The following is an 18,356-nucleotide window of genomic DNA, read 5'->3' as shown; positions in this document are numbered from 1 at the left end:
TTTGTGTGTGTGTGTGTGTGTGTGCTTGAAAGAGACACTATGTCATTACAGATTTGTGATCTAAATATGATGTGGAAATAAACAATATTACAAACTCCCCAGGGTATTGAGAAGGAGTTTGCTAAGAAGAAGGTCCCACTTCCCCTCTACTCTGCCCTGGTGAGACCACACCTGGAATATTGTGTCCAGTTCTGGGCCCCTCAGTTCAAAAAGGACAGGGAACTGCTGGAGAGAGTCCAGTGCAGAGCCACGAAGATGATTAAAGGAGTGGAGCATTTCCCTTATGAGGAAAGGCTGAGGGATCTGGGTCTCTTTAGTTTGGAGAAGAGGAGACTGAGGGCTGACCTTATTAATGTTTACAAATACATAAAGGGTGAGTGTCACGAGGATGAAGCCAGACTCTTCTCAGTGACAACCAATGGTAGGACAAGGGGTAATGGGTTCAAACTGGAACACAAGAGGTTCCACTTAAATTTGAGAAGAAACTTCTTCTCAAAGGGTAACAGAACACTGGAACAGGCTGCCCAGGGGGTTGTGGAGTCTCCTTCTCTGGAGACATTCAAAACCTGCCTGGACACATTCCTGTGTAGCCTTATCTAAGTGTTCCTGCGCCAGCAAGGGGATTGTACTAGATGGTCTTTTGAGGTCCCTTCCAATCCTGTGATTCTGTGATTATGTAATTAAACCTCTGTTTAAACAAAGTATCTTGAACAGTCAGAAAACATATGAATCTAAATCAACACATTTGTTTTTCTTTTGCAAACTTATATTTAGGATAGAGTCTGGAAAGTTTTGGTTATGAAAAGCTGATTCTTTGGTTTTCATGTCAGTAGATGAAATTAATCAAATATAATAAAAATAATTTTATAAAGGATATATGCTCAAGTATCATACCAAGTAACAACAAAAACTAGCAGACAGTTATAGGCAGAAAAGTAACCACTTATACATGTGATCAGAGAACTAGAACTAATTTTGATACCAAAAAAACATAGAAGCCAAAGACATCCAGTTTGCCTAGCACATAGAACTAATTGCAGTCTAAAATTTAAGTGTTCAGGTAAGTGCTGAAATACAGACTTGACCAGGAAAATGTGACTATTAAAAGTCTCCAAAGGAATGTTGACCATATCTATGTGGACACTGCTAGCTCCATCCCTGTTTAGTGATTGTATGACATGACTTTTTGGACTGGACTAAGCGACTATGTTCCTGCAGTTTTAACAGGCTTGGATCATGGTTCTTGTAATTCAGTATCTGCTTAGAACATTGTTTCTAATATACTGTCCATTTAGAGCCCAAAGTCCTACTCAGTGTTACCATATTCCAAGTATTAATACTTCACATCTATGAACATCTGTATTTTGGATTATTAATCCCCACAGTTATTTCTGGTCCACATTTCACACCTTAGTTTTTAGATCTTGTATTTTTCATTTCTCACTGTTTTTACAACACCTCTTACTTTAGCATAATCTGAAAATGTAATTAATGCACTTTTTATTTTTTTCTTCCTGTTCATTAATGAAAATACATAATGATTTTTTTCATTGCACTCAGGCATAAATAACTGAAGTAATCAATACTGAAATTATACTAAAAAATAGGATCCTTCTTGTAAAGGTTAATCTAAAGCTCTAAATCTCTGAAGTGAAAAGAAGCTTATATTTTCACACAACTATTTGTCATAACCCAAGATCCTGCTTCTGATCAAGAATAGTAAATTCAAAGGCAACTGTTTTGTTAAGTTTTAATTTCTCTTGCGCATATTTTTGTGCTGTGTCTCTGTGTGTACGCATAAACGTACATGAATCACTACACATTTACCTATATTTATTTTAGTCTGAAATTCTATTTCCAATCTTTTCCTTTAGAACCTTCCTAGTTAAATAAATGTGGTATCCTATAGTTTATAGAATTAAATAGTTTCCCTGTATAATCTAGATTTTGGTGAAGACCTATAAAGTAATGGACAAAACCCATTTTGAGTTAAAATGGATAAATGTAATTCCATTTTTGTTAGCTGTTTCAATCTATATCTTCTGCACCAGGAGGTGATTCATGTGTCTTCCTCCCCCTTCTGGACTGAGTCAAATCCTACATTCAGCCTTCAGTGAAAGCATTGCTGAAGTACTAATATCTGCAGTGCCAGCCAGCTTTGTTTGTTTGTTTTTGTTTTTTGTTTTGTTTTGTTTTTGTTTTGTTTTATTTTTTTGACATTATTTGCCATTAATTAATGTCATTAAAGATGTTAGAATTTAATGCAAATACTTAGACTAACAAATTTTTAAGAACCTTCGGGAGAACCACGCACTAGCATAATTTTGTGAAATAATGTTTTAGTATCTTTTTTATAACCAGAAATTTCCTGGTTTTCTCTTTACCTTCCATTTCCATTTCTTCTCATTCCCTTTTTCCTTCCCTTGCCTAGTAGTAACTAGGCTACTAGGCTAGTAGTAACTCATCTTTTCCTTCCTCCCCTCTCAATTTTTTACCAAATATATGCCCTACTAAGTCATAAGAATCTTAACTTTTCTTCATAAACTTGTTAAGCTTTTTAGCTAAAACACATTCCACATTACCAAACATGCTCTCAAGTAAATAATCTGTTACGAGATCTATCAATGTCAAATATTTGTGAGAACTTAGGTATCAAAAGGAAAACAGTATTCTAGTACTTGATTGTACCCCATGATTATGTGCCTACTCTGATAGTATAAGGGAATATCAAAATATGATATAAATTTGACATATATTTGCGGTAAATTTCCTTAAAGGATATTTTGACTTTATGATATGTTTTATCTTGTTTTATAAACAAAATAGTCTATGTTCCAACTCTCATTTGGAAAACAAATATGCTATAGCGTAAGCACAAACAACTCCAAACTGAAAAGTCAAGCACAAATTAAAGTATCACCTTTTCTATCCACAGGTAGTAAAACAACCTGAACATACTGCAAAAATTGGTAAAAAATGAAGAAGGAACATAAAGACCTTCCGAAAACAATACTCCAAAAGCAAACAGGGAAAATGTCCTCATACAGAAGCTTCTGAAGTGTTGTCTCACTAAGAATTTATGTATTACTTAAAGAATTTCAAACCAGGCTGGTGTGTTAAACAGTGTCAATCCAAAGTTTATATTACATTCAGTTCAAGTGGTCTTTAGCTTATGCTTTGAAGAGCTACGAAGCCAGCTGAGTGTGTTCTTGTGTCCTTCTCCAGGATGCTCACCAAATATTGGCTGTCATATAATGGATGTGTTGTGGGGTGGGAAACTGAGGGGAGATGCAGCCTTGTCTGGGGTCTTTGTGACAGAGAAACATAACCAAAAAGCAGATATTAAAGACTGAGTAATATCAGATTTTGCCTTAAAATGCAGGTATTGACCTAGTTCCAAGAGGGAAGTAACATCTTTCATACAATTAATGCACCGATGCCTAATTTAAAACATGTAAATTATATTTTTAGCTTTGATTTTATATGCTGTATTTCAACATATTATTTAATTATACACAATAAATATATCAAATAATAAATCTATTATTAAATTAATAAATAATACAATAGAATTTGTATGAAAAATTTGGAAACATAATATTTAGAAATAAATCACTCTGCCTTAATATATTTATTCTTTGAGGGAGACATTTTTGGAATATGTTTGGGATACATATTGAAACCTTTTCATCCTTGCCTACAGGATGTACTCCAATCTATATGACAATTCAGTTGAAAATCCAGCTCAGTTAAAACTCACCTTTCTTGGTTTCAGGGACATCCCCAAGTTTCAGTACTATTCCATAGCAGATACAGATCCATCTCTGTTCGGATAGCACTGAATATTTTTTGGTGACCCAAATTTGGTGACATATTCCCTCTTGTTCTTACAGTTTTTTGAATCAATGCTGCTCTTTTTTCCACTGTGCATTGTCAGGTACAAATTAATATTGTTCATGCAGCCTGCCCTCATAATTTGAAAAGCAGGAATCACAGGTTTCTTTGAAGTTGTGTCTTCACCCCTTTTTACAAATCTTTTTTCCTCATACAACTGCAGTATTTAATACTCATCTAACTTAGCATGATATGTTGCCATGTAATGTTTAGCCTCTATGAATATTTAAGAAACATAAAAGAGACTCACAGTGACATGGAGATGACTGACTAAACAAAGAACATCAAAGAAGCAGTTGATGAATTATTTTGCTATTGTACTCAGTCTGCTTTCTTCTCAGCTAGGAAGATGATATGAAGTTGTAATATCTTCTCTCTTTTGCATGTTCCTGACTTCCTTAGGCAGGAGGAACATGGCTGTGGAACTCAGATCCTTACAATTATCTACCAATAGCATACACTTAATTTACTACGTTTTTGTATACATATGCACATGTAAGCACAGAGACACACAAATATGTATATTTCTGTATTTCAGAGAAGTTTGCCACCGAACATTAACATGAGTGAATAATAGGGAAATGGAAAAAGACTTGCAAACACTCTCAGAAAGGGAGGACTGATAGTACAATGATGGAAGATAGTAATTTAATCTATGCTTTTCCTACTCCGATTTTCTTGTCTTCAGGAGTTATTCAGCTGGACCAGTGACTTTGGGCTAAGACCACTGACTTCTAACTTGAAGGGCTACGTTACAATAAATACGCTTGCCTTTTCAGTTCTCCTTGTGAAGCAATTGAAAGAAAGGTTCCTGCTTTCATTTCAATGTATATGTGGGATAGAAGAGCAGATTGAAGTGGGCCATCATGTCAGAGATACACATGTAGAACTTGTGCTAGTTATCTTAAAATCTAGCTGTTTCTTAAAATGATGAATAATGAGTGAAAATATGGTGAATGTAGAAGGTTGCCAAGTGTACCCGAGGAAAGAAAATGTGATGGCAAAGCGAGAGGTGAAGTGGAAGTATTCCGGTATACAATGATACAAATGAATGAGTCAATCTTTTCTGAAAAGTATTACTGGTTTTGATTGCAATGCTGTATTTATTGGTTAGACTGTTCTTCATTTGCTTAAGTGCGAGTGAAATGCCACAGTCACTATCCATCTAAATAAGGTCTCCATGAGACTTTCATACTATCTGTCACTTTATAACTCTTGGAGTAGAATCTATTTCAATAACAGTATTGCTTTTATTACTTGTCTAGGCATGTGACTCCTGTTATACTGAACATTAGCCAAATTAAGTGCCTTTTATTTAATATCTTATGTGTATTGGATTTTTCTTTTTCTTTTTCTTTTTCTTATTTTTTTTTTTTTTTTGCTTCTGGTGAGTTTTATAGCTTCTACAGATTGTCATAGTGTAATATGCATTAAACTTCATAGAAAAAGTAATCTATGACTCTGTGATTCTAAGTGTGCCTAGAGTGACTCAATCAGCATTTTTTCTTAGTGATTTCCATCTGCTGATAAAGGTTTTTAAACACCTCAATTATTTGAATGGTACTAAGAAGCATGAAGAACAATTAACCACACAGGAGGTTTTTTTTTCTTTCAACTTCATTATTGTTATATTATAATTGACTTTTCTTGCCGCATATCACCACTACTGATTTAATATTACTATGTGTGACAAAATAGCTGAAGAAGGTATTATATAATTTTTCTGTGAAACCTTTGGCTCTCTACAGAGGTAAATCTGAAGATTATCTTGGACTAACTTAGAAACGTGGAGAAACTGACTTATCTCCCTGAAAGATGAGGGGTCATTGGAAGATTTCAAACATGTTCTGTTCCATTCTAACAAAGATCAAGACATCTGAGAAGACCCTCACATGAACAATTTTCTTCTTCTACTATACACTGTAGAATAAAAAATGACACCTTATCTCCTGCATCAGGATATCAATACACTTAATTTTGCGGTTTAAAAAGTATGGATGCCAATTTAAAGCCGTGAAAAAAAAAAACAAACAGTATAAGCCATCTTAATATACTGCTACCATAACAAATACAGTAGTGCTGGAGTTCATAATAAATGTTAACCTAGAAGGGCTAGAACTTCTGCCCTTCAAGAAAGTTGGATAGGATAATCCCAAAAGTCAAATTTGCAGAACCTTATGTAAAAGTCTGTCATAAAAAAAATATTTATTTCCTGTCCTAACCTGTCCTCTGCCTGATACTGAAAAATGTAAAGTGCACTAAATTCCCTAGCATACTAGAAGTATGCTTATTCTGGTAGGCAAAAAGGAGAGTACCAGCTTATGTGGAAGACTCTGTGAGATCTCATGAAATATATAATGAGCCATGCTAAATACTGACTTTACTGTATTTGAGTCATTTTAGCACCTGCTACAATTTTCTTTCCAGCCCACAAATAAAATTAATTCACTTCGGTCTTAGTACGTGTTTCTCAAGCACAAGTCAAACCCTAATAAACTGCTTGGTGACTTGTTTGCTCCCTTTCTAGCTTTCTTGCTTAATCTATGATCAACTCTTCAAAAAATATTTCTTAAATGCTATATCCTTGAATAAGTACTTAGCCTTTGTGCCCAGAAACAAGCACTCACATTTTGTACTATGGCATTCTGATCTCTTAAATTACTGAATACATGCAGCTTCCAGGTATTTAGTATGAATAATTCAATTTATATTTGCTGTCCTGTGAATCATCATGACAAAGAACAACCTACAGTATTCCATGGATGATGGGTAGCTATTAGGGAGTGGTAAATCTCATTAATTTATCTCATGAAATTATCTGCTACTGATGTGATAAAACAAAACAAAATACCTGTTGTTTTCTTGTTTTGTTGTGTGGGGTTTTTGTTTGTTTTTTAAATTTCAAACAATATGCTAATTCTTTTGCCTTTATCATGTCTGAAAAAGATTTTGAGCTACTTTAATTTTTCTACTGTATTTATGAGTTAATTCTAGTGGAAAAAAAGTATAATTATGATCCTTTTTTTTCCCTATTTTAGTTTCCAAGAATATAAGTATTGCTGAGAACCCTTAGATTTTTTATGCACCTGTGGTGTTCTGAACACTCTGGGAAGCAGTGAAAGTCTAAAACCTTACCATTCCAGTGCGCCCTATAAACCTTCCCTTCACACCCCACTATCATCTAGTTTTGTTCCCTAGTAACCATCCCACTCTGTATCCTGTGATCTGACCTCTCCTCTTTTCTGAACAGCATGCTTCATTCAGTGCTGAAGACTGAGTGTTGTGAATTCCCATGTTTACTCCATCTTGTCTAGTCTTTTACATTTTTTTTTTCTCCTCTGAGATTTTTTTATTGTAAAGCTATAGATTGGAACTCTATGCACACTGGACGAAAGTAAGTACACTTTTAGCTCAACTAATTGTTCTTTAGACTATATGAAACAAAGTTTAGTGTTTGACATATTTTAGGAGAGCAATTTGTAGCTAAAATATACTCAACAAACTCCAATTTAAATGACAAGATAACTGCTTATTAAATAATGCATCTATTTTAAGACCAGAATTTTAAGACCGCTTCTCTGGAAACTTAAAGAGGTAGTTTTCTCGTTTCAAAATTCACACTTTTTTTTCCTCTGGAATCAATATGAAAATAGCAACAATTTCTGGATTAAAAGCTCACCACTGCTTTAGTGAAAATTTTATTTCTTTGCTTGAGTAAATTCTCTGACCTCATTTCTATTCCATTTTTTATTTATGTGGAATAAGACATTTGTTATTTCTCAATTTAAATTGCTTTTTATCCATCCAGGACAAATTAAAATGGAACTCTTAAGGGAATCATATCATCTTGATTGCCATATTAATATAGAGGCAGGTTCCACCACTATTGCTCACTGACCTGTGTCTACAAGTTCTTATGTCAAATTCCAGCTCTGTAAGTGACTTTGAGCTATTTAGTTAACCTCTGTGTACTTGGGTTTCTCTCTCTGAATTTTTTTTTTTTTTTTTTTTTTTTTTTAGATTTGCAAAAGATCTGGTTTGTTTTGTAAACACAGAACAACTTTAAACTATCTTTATTATTAAAAATCATACAATCTGAAGATCTCATGTTACTATTTCTTGAACAATTGTAATTTTTCATAAAAAGTGAATAAAAGGGACAAACAATTGTAAGAGTTCTACCTTTAGGATTCAGGTTCAGAAAGATTGTGAAGGTTATAAAGAGCACTGGGGTTGCCCTGGCTCTTTTTCATCCCTGACATCATGGCCTATGACAACCAATCTGTATCACTGAGCAAAGATGTGAGGAAAGAGGAAAAGTGGAAAACCAGACAAAAATCCCAGCCAACCCAGGAGATTAATGTGAAGAATATCCTTGTCTATTCCATTCACAGTTTTGCTTCTTTCTAGCTGCTGTTATGTACCTTTTATTTTACTTTAAACACTGTACTAGATTTCACTCAGCATTTAAGTCTATTGCTACTTGTAATGAGTCATACATGTCATAAATGAATGTCATTTGCCCAGGGAAAGCTACATTTTCCCCTTTGAAAAGGGTTTGGCTCATGGTTTTCTAGACTGGCATCAAGAAATTCCCCTGCCTAGACATGAAACACAAAGATTGGGGTGAAGAGAAATAAAGAATCAGAGACATAAAGTAACTTTCCAGTGGCTACAAGTAGATGTTACTCTGTTACTTACTATTCATTATTTTTTTAGTTACTTACTACTTGCTATCAAATGCAAACTCAGAATTTTCAATGGGATGCTTTTCAGGTTCCAGTGCATTTCATCACTGACAGGAGTTGAGAAGGAGGGCACCTTTGGATGCTGCAGTACAGAAGCCTTACCGAATGGGCTGAATATACAGTATGACTGTGTGAGATCAACGATTCACATCTGCAGAATGAAGGAAACTTTACTTCCTGCCTCTCTTTTTATATTTTCTTCCCTTGCTGTCTACTGTGGATTAACTATACTTTCTCTGCTTGCTCAGTTACTTCTCCCTCCTGCCACCAATCCATTTAAATGACACCTTCCTCCAGTATTCTGCTTCCAGGGGTCACAAAATAAATTGATTTAATTAAACAATTTTTGCTGGATTACTTTTCTTCAACTTTAACCAGCTCAATTTGTTATGAGATGATGAGTAAACCAGACTCAGCTCAGTGGAAGCAATGAGACCATCTCTTTTTGTCAGGTGTTGATCTGGTCCATGATTCATAAGGATATTTATCTTTATGTACTCTGAATTGGCTATTGGATCAGGGCCTAGAGACAGCCCTCTCTCAGACTCTGTGAAAGATGCAGCTAAAACAGCAGCCTGTACACCAAGAAGTGGTATGTATCTATCACAACATAAATAATATCAGGCTGTATTGATCAGCATATTAATAATGTTATTTTGTCTTGAACCCAAATATATCAAAATATGTAACTAAAAGTAGTACATAAGCATTTTGTAGGTCTGGAATGGAACAGCAAGAGGGAACATAAGCATGTGGGGTGTGTGACCACAAAGGTAAAGAACAGAGGTAGTCAGACTTAGGAGATAGTCAAACTGGCAAAGAACAAGATATGAGTAAGAGAATGCAAATAGACAGGACCTCCTGCCAAATGTGTGGGACATGGACAAAAGGAAAAAAACCAAACAGATAAGCACTATCATGAGCAAACGAGACCTTCCCTTTTGGGAAGGAGGCAATAGCATAAAAGCAACAAGTATAACCAAGGAAAAACAAATAAGAGAGAGGACATCCTAATTCATTTGTAACAGAAAAACCTCAGCCTCAGTGACTAAAAATCATCAAGGGCAGTTCCTATCTACACTGACTGTACAGAATCAATCCAATGGTATCGTATACCCACGACTGATTTAGTACATAAATGTGAAGACTAGGAGTTTTGTATATGTAGAGAGGATCATTGATAATGGTAGGAATTTATGATTAGCACAGTGCATGCTGTTAATGGATAAATGTATTGAAGTTTTGTTCCAAAGTTAATGCTCTGCTTGATGGATCAGTTTCCTAAACACTCCCATCTCAACAATCTCCAGTTGCCTTATATATATATATACACGCACACACATGCATATTTAAAAATGTCCTGTTCCAACAAAGGAATCTAGAGATGCTTATAAATATCTCAAGTTAGTAATGTGATTTTTCTGTTACTCTTTCAACTACAGAGACATTCTGAGCAAATGCTCATTTAACTTCTTTTTTCACTTCCCTCTTTGGGATTTCAGCTTATTTCTCCTTAGTTTACTGAATTATTTTGACTTAGTGATACAAAGACTACCCATATTCCAACTTTTACTTAACTATGTGAGTCATTAGAGTGAGAGCTAGTTGAATGTCTCACAAAATGTACAACTATTGATTGTGTATGTGTGCCTGTGCTTAATTTTCTAAAAATATGAGCATTTGTTATTTGTGAAGATATATATGTGTTCTTTGGCCATTAAGTTTTCATTCCATTCTTTGATGCAGCAGAGGATATAGCTCATTAATCATATGCCAGGCTAGAGAACTATAGTTATACCTCTGAAGTTTTGAAGTAGTTAGAAGAAAATGTTATCTTTAATATATGAACAAGTTGTCAGTCAATGAAAAGCTATCTCCATTGTTTTCCATTAAATATCACTCTCTGCTTTTGATTTAGAAACTGATCTGACAGTTGCTGTTTCTATAGAAAACTAAAATAATACAATTGTTACAGTATTCATTATGTGAAACATATACTTTGTAGCTAAGATTTACAATGTGCAAATAAGAATGCTTGTTATCTATTTAATTCAAACTATGACTGGCCTTGTATTAGAAGGTAGAAATATAAGAACATTATGTGTATAAACTGAACATAAGGTAATGTTTTCAACATTTTTAATATAATGATTATGTATAATTAAGCATGGTGAAATACAGAAAATAGAGATTACCTTGCAAAACCTGTATCTCAGAGTGATCAAACTTTTCTAAGTAAAGATAATTTTGGTGCCAAGTAGATTTTTGCTTTCCTAAAGTTTAGTATAACCATGTTGAAGTCAGATTTGCATGGTAATACATGTACTTTAGAACCAAGGAGTGACATGCAGAATTCCCCATAATGAAACATAATAATTGAGATTGAGCTGGCTTGGGCTGAGGTACATTTAATATTCTTTGTAGTAGCTGGTATGGTACTGTGTCAAATCAGTCCTTCAAGTTGTAGGCTGCTACCCCCATTTCACTCTATAAAGACCAGCAGTACCATAAGGAAGAGTAATTCTCTAAAGATCTGAAGTAAAAGGAGCAGGTGGCTTTAAAAGCATCAGTAATGGTCAATAAAAGGAGATGATTCAAGAGAGTCTTCCCAGGGGAAGAAAATATAAACTGATTGACATAAAGCAAATGAGACTGTAATCAGGGACATCTGCATAGTGGAATTTCCTTCCCTTCCCGAATTACAGAGATTTTTCACAAGCATAAGATTAATATTCTTATTCTATCAACTCCTTCTGGTCCACAGCTAATACTTAGAAGACAGAGGGTTTTTATTATTATTTTTTTAGGAGACAGTGAATTCCAGCAGCCTGTCTTTTTCTTTTTTTTTTTTTTTTTAATGTAATTTTTCTATTAAAAAATAAAAATAAATTACAACACACCACACAACAACCAAACACACATACATACACACACATAAGTTTCTTTATGTGCTGTGCAACTCTTTCTTGATATGACCAGTCAGATACTGTCTTGAAAAAGTTGCTGCACAGTATTTCCAAAATACATGGTATTTTTTATTATATGTAGAAAAAAACAGTCTGAAAGCTCCATTTCATAGGAAGCTCAAACAGTAATATGGCAAACAAACACATTAAAATGCTTAATGACCAGAGGAAAACTAAATTACTCTTGAGAACAGCATATAATTACACCAAGGAAATATGTATCAAGTTTTATCTCATGATTTTGATCCCATTAATCTATGCAATCTTGCATTTTATCCTGTTCTGAAAGTTTTTCTAGAGCTCCTCCTCTCTCCTTTGTCTCAAGATTGATTCCCACCTCTTTCCACACTGTTTCTTTCACTTCTTAGTTCCATATTTTGAACTGCCTATTTGGAATTGTACTTATTAATTGCAATTCTTTACTTTTTTATCTTCTAGTTCTGTGTACACTACTGTCCTGAGTTGTTTATGGCTGTCATTTATTTCTTTATTTTTCTGACTGTAGGTGCAACCATTGTATTCCCAAGAAGCAACTTAGTAGCTCCACACACCAACTCTATTCTCTTATGTATATGGGCCATACTTGCTACATTTCTTTGAGCGATAGCATAACAATCCTAAAATTTTAAGAGCTATAATAAATACATAAAGGTGCCTGAGACTCAGTGACAATCTGCCTTTCTTATGTATTCTGCCACCCTGTCAAATCTGCATTGCTAATTGATGGGCACAGGCAGAACAACATTAAGGACAATTTATAAACCTTTAACAAGATTTACAAAATACAGTGTGCAGAATATGGAGACATTTATTCCACATAAAATGTAGATGGGAAATGAAATCCTTTCTCAATGAAATAATTATCCACCTTGAGTCTGGGACTGTTCTTTCTACTGTGATCTCATTGCGATTAATGCATTGTTGGAGATAAAGATGTCAGCTCTTCTTGTTTTCTGATCACACTCTTAATACTCTAGCAAGAAACATAGATGAAATCCTAGAGGCAGAAATTCAAACATTGCTATTTCTGATTTGACATGATTGCTTAGATTGTTCACTATCTTACAGACGTGTTTAAGGGCACTCAAAGTTGTATATTTCAACCTGTTCCATAAAAATAGTATCCTGGGTTTTAAATATAAAAGGACTGCTCTCTGTTCCTTCCATATGAACAAGTTTAACTGCCCAGTTTTAGTAACACATTTAACCAAAATTTTTGCTACTCATATTTAAATAGTTTTCACAATGTGAAAGAGCATTCTAACAGGAATTAGAGATATTAGGGAGCTTTCTGCAGAACATGTCAGATACTCCTGTAAATTCAAATCTCCTGTTCCCTAATTAAGAATATTCTACAGATTCTGTCATAAGGATTAATTTGGTGACCATGCTTGAGAACAGTGGCTACTTTCAATGTAGACAAGAAAGGGCTTAAAACCGTAAATGCTCCCTAGCAGTTAAGCACCTGACATTTATGAAGAGCAGTAGGGATGTTGTTAGCATGAACTCACATGCCCACATAGTCTGGGTGCCAGCTCGCTGAAACCACTGTGAACTCAGTTTTTAAATTTGTATACCAAAGGCTGCAGTCAGACAACAAATTCCCTCAGAGGGGCTAGTCTTGAAATCGTAAGCTCTTTATTTATTAAAGTGTTCACAAAATTCTAAAAATTTTAAATCATATAGATATGATCTATGATTTTAAGTTTCCTTAGAGCTGCTATTTATTTATTACCATATCTTACCAGTTATTGATTTATTATCATTTTTTAATGTGTGCAGTTTTAAAATTCTGTTAATTTGTCTTCTAGAAAATCAATTTTCTCAAAGATTCTACTCTCCCCAGCTGCTGGTATTTTTTATCTAAAGCATATATTTAGGTTTTTTTTTTTTTTTCCTTAAGTGTTTAAAATAGTGTCTTAATATGAGGAAAATGGAACTATATCCACTTCTCTAATAATAATTTCCTGTCTTGAGCAAAATTGCTGCATGGCCTAGTTTCTCCATTTGTTAATTGTAATAGTATTCATCGCTCATTTCTTAAAAGCTCTAATTTCCTAGTGTTTCTAGAAAATAATTTTCACAAACTAGTATAAAGGTTCAAAATAGTTTGGATTAGTATTATCAAATGCAAAGACTAATAATGGATGTGACTAAGAAATTATTCTCCCTCTTTGATTCTTTTATAGAAGTAGTGAGCTTGGAGCTATATTATTGAGCACCACCTCTGCCAAATCTTATTCTCTGCAATTATATGTGAACCCTGTTACAGACTTATTAGTGAACTTGAAAATGTAGCATTATTTTTCTTTTGTGAAAAATATCTGATTTTAAAGATAAATTTATAAACCAAAAAAACTGAAACATAAATTTTGATTGTAATTTTGGCCTCCAGCTAGATCAACATGATTGATACCAATTTTCTGCTTATCTTGCTTTACAGTCTAACTGAATACTTTCCTTGTTATTTGCTTCTCATCAGTGTTTTCTTATTCTTTGCTTTGATTCCACAACCTCTTGATATTGAAGAAAGTCTGACACTTTGAAGTGCATCCTGATGAAACCTCTCAAAGTGTACTTGAGTACCTCGGAAAGAGATGCTTTTGCATGAGAACCCTTTGTAATTCTATATTGGTAGACAATGTGCCAGTGGATAGAAGCAAACACTTAAATAATTCTATTTGTATTTTTACCAAAATGATGGGGTGTGATTTCAATTATTCAGCCTCTGTAACCTCCCACCAACTGTTACTATCTAACTATACACTATACCAAGATTTACTGATTGCACCCATTGGAATGAATCTCACATTAGTAAGGAAATTATTGCAGCATCATGAGCTATGCCAAGTGCTGAAATGAGTCAAAGAAAGTGGACAGAATGCTTTGATCATGGTCCACCATGATACAAAAGAAACACACAGTATACTCAAAAGACTTAAAAAAGATGGAGAGCACCACTGGTGGGAAATCCTTTTTGGGTGGTCACCCACAGCAACTGGAATATACAACCACATGTTGCATCCTGTAGTAGTTTTAGTAGGTTTAGCCTTACTGTACCTCATACTAATGATCATTTTATGTATAAAACTTAGGAAAATGATCACATGTTTCAAAAATCTTCATGAACGTTGCTTCACATGTTAACAGGGATGCTTAACAAAAATCATGGGAGGACTGCTAGAGAATAAACTGCCTTAGCTTATTGAATTATTGATCATACTGCTTTTTGTAGAACTTGTTTGGAAACTGTTAATATAGGATTACCTTAGCATAAGTAAGTTTGTTTAGCTTAACTCATGCAAGCTGTGAACCTTTGGAACTTTCTGCTTCATAAAGTGAAAAAAAAAAAAAAAAAAAAAAAGCCTGAGAATGTTGAAGCTAGAAGATAAGGGGAGCTGTGTTCCTGGACATAAGTAGAGGAATAGAATGGTACCAAACAGAAGACAAAACAGAATAATGTTTTGGCTGTTGCCAAGAATTTCCTTTCTTCAGCCACAGGTACAAACTAGCAATTGAAGTTCAGAGCTTTAACTGACAGACCGCCTGATCAAAATTGAGAAATTCAGTGAAGAACAGGGAAACCCCAGACTCTAATTTGTGATTGGCCTGAAGCAATGCACTGGAGGTGGCAGCTTGGATTGTGTGGGTATAATTGTCTAAGTTTTTTCCTGCTGAGGGTCCCTTTTCAGAAGGTACCCAGCTCAAACTTTCCTGCACTGTACCTTGCAAATAAATTATTTATTTTTGAAGAACTTCTGGAATCCATGCCTGAGTCTCTTCTATGGGAAATCTAGGGAAAAGAACTTCTCTAACACTGGTGTCAATCATGAAAAACAATTTAAGAACTCTTTTGTCTCAGAAGTGTAATGGTTTTAAGTCCTTCTGATGATTTTATTCTTTTAACCTAAGAAAATATCTACAGTGGCAATGTTTCTGACATTTTCTGCCACCAAACAGTATGTGTAGACTTTCATCTCAGTTTCCTCAGTTAACATGTAAGCTACTGCTTTAGGCTGCCTGTAAGGTTTGTATTAACAAGCCTAAATACAGTAAACATTGTGATGTGAACATCATTTGTTTTAATTATCCACATCAAATAATTCTATCCTTGTCTTTCAGAAGAAAACATGTTAAGAAGCTTCTACCCTTTCTTCTCTGTTTCTCTGTTGAAGGTTGTCAGAGGTATAGTTGATTCACGTTTTAGAGATGTCCTTGGTGTTATCACTTGTAAAAGATCAGGATTAAACAGTGTTCTAATTCCATTATTCTATTGTCTTTAAATAAGCATTTTCTGGAATCTCTTCATGTAGGGAAGCGAAGGGAAGCGAAGGGAAGCGAAGGGAAGGGGAGGGGAGGGGAGGGGAGGGGAGGGGAGGGGAGGGGAGGGGAGGGGAGGGGAGGGGAGGGGAGGGGAGGGGAGGGGAGGGAAGGGAAGGGAAGGGAAGGGAAGGGAAGGGAAGGGAAGGGAAGGGAAGGGAAGGGAAGGGAAGGGAAGGGAAGGGAAGGGAAGGGAAGGGAAGGGAAGGGAAGGGAAGGGAAGGGAAGGGAAGGGAAGGGAAGGGAAGGGAAGGGAAGGGAAGGGAAGGGAAGGGAAGGGAAGGGAAGGGAAGGGAAGGGAAGGGAAGGGAAGGGAAGGGAAGGGAAGGGAAGGGAAGGGAAGGGAAGGGAAGGGAAGGGAAGGGAAGGGAAGGGAAGGGAAGGGAAGGGAAGGGAAGGGAAGGGAAGGGAAGGGAAGGGAAGGGAAGGGAAGGGAAGGGAAGGGAAGGGAAGGGAAGGGAAGGGAAGGGAAGGGAAGGGAAGGGAAGGGAAGGGAAGGGAAGGGAAGGGAAGGGAAGGGAAGGGAAGGGAAGGGAAGGGAAGGGAAGGGAAGGGAGTATTTTGAAACTTTCTGAATTACCCTTAAGATGTGCTGACTTCTTTCCATAGATGGGGTGGAGAGACAATATGAAGATAAAGAGAGATATTTTTTGATTGGTACTAACTGACAGTGACATTAGTTTAACCAAAATGCCTTTAAGTAGAGGCAATGTTCTCATCTTCCAATTTATCATGCTCAAAATCAGCTAAAAAACTCCAGTATGACAAAAGAGTTCAAAGACGACAGATGTGTCCATCTAAGTATTTGCTCATTTATCCCTACTTTGGTTTGACACATTCTTAGTTTCCTCAGATTGCTAGTGTCACTAAGAAGAAAGGCCTTCCTAGGCTAAGAACAACTCTATTCTTAACACACTGGCACGTCTGACTAACAGTAGAAATGTCGTATTTTAAACTACGTAGGATCTACAGAGGACTAAAAAGTTAGAATTATTTCTCAAAGGAAATATAAATGCTACAGAAGGCTACATGTTAATATTTCTCTGCATATAACATTTTGGTCGTGAATCAAATACGTACAAAGCAGGCCTTGCAGCTTTGAAGTCATTTCTATGTGTTTTAAGGTAGGAAAGGCATAAAATATCACTACTCTAAGAATCAGGGCTTGTTTTACATAATTAAAGAGTATTTTATTCAAGCCATATGAAATCTTTATTTTTTTATTCCTGCATATAATTTTCTGGTCCAGGTAATTTCTCATTATATTCATCTGTCTTTCTATAATCCCTTGGTGTGAGAAATTAGAAAATAGTGTAGTATGAATGTATCCTGTTGTTATCCTAATTTCAACTTCTTCCCTACCTAGCAAATCCAGAGCAAAAAACAATTGAACCATGAGAATTTTCACGTAGCTTAATTTCTCTAATTGTATGTGACATTTCCATGCACATTCCCAAAAGATTTAAACCTCTCTGATTCTTCAGATTATGTTCCAATGCTTTTCTTTATGGGCTTTCATCCTAAGAAAACAAGACACCTTTTGAGAATTTGGTATCCAGGATATTATGATAGTTCATACTTGGAAAGCAACATGCAACATCATCAATGCATAGAATCTCTGTTTGCTTAGGACCCATGTTCAGGAATGGCAAAGTAAACTAATTTAATAATCTTTTCTCATCATGTCACCACATCTATAGCAGTTATTTCAAATGGGATTCATCTGGCCAAATGTATGTCTACAGTATACATCTACATCTAAGCTGATCATCCATACTCCTTTTATACACACAATGGAGAGATGTTAACACTTCAAGGAATTTCTTTGTCTTGTAAACATTAAAAACAGATAATGTGAAGCATGCCCAGGAAAAAAAAAAAAGTCCGTTTCTCTCTCCTGACTTTAAAGGTATTAATGATACTTTGCATAGCTACAGATGTGTGATGAGCTTATAAAATCACGTAAAAGTAATTCCACCATTAAAGTTAACAATATATGTACAACTTAGAATGTCTGAAAGAAAAAAATAAAACCTAAATTTGTTCTCTTCCTGACAACTGAGAGAGGGAGTTGAAATAAAATCTCTTGGTGGATTTCTTACATGTATTTTATCCCATAGAAAGCCCATAATTCTTATCTACTTAACAGTTTTTAATTCTGTATTTAATTGATTGCCTGACAACTCCATTTACCTGACAACTTTAGACTATGAACTCTGTTATACATGGATGACTTGTACAGTTTATAAATCCTGTGCAAATTATGTCAGAGATGCGTTTATACCAAAACTGGATTCTCAAAAGCAAGCTCAGGACTACCAGGTTTTATGATAGAGAGACAGACCTAAATAAACACAGTCAGTCATCCTAATTTTTGGCCTAAGCTGGTGACATGCTTTCACGCACAAAGGTTTTCCTGGCAGGGTTC

The 18,356-nt window shown here is 35.2% G+C and overlaps 1 long non-coding RNA gene across 2 annotated transcripts in view; it reads right to left on the bottom strand.

Moving 5' to 3' along the window:
- Positions 1-18,356, bottom strand: part of LOC110362626 (uncharacterized) — a 109,298-nt gene that overhangs the window by 18,115 nt on the left and 72,827 nt on the right. The window lies entirely within an intron of this gene.

This window comes from Columba livia, chromosome 3, assembly GCF_036013475.1.
Source record: "Columba livia isolate bColLiv1 breed racing homer chromosome 3, bColLiv1.pat.W.v2, whole genome shotgun sequence".
NCBI lineage: Eukaryota > Metazoa > Chordata > Aves > Columbiformes > Columbidae > Columba > Columba livia.
Note: the sequence above shows the minus strand (reverse complement) of the source record. Positions and strands in the feature narration are given on the sequence as shown.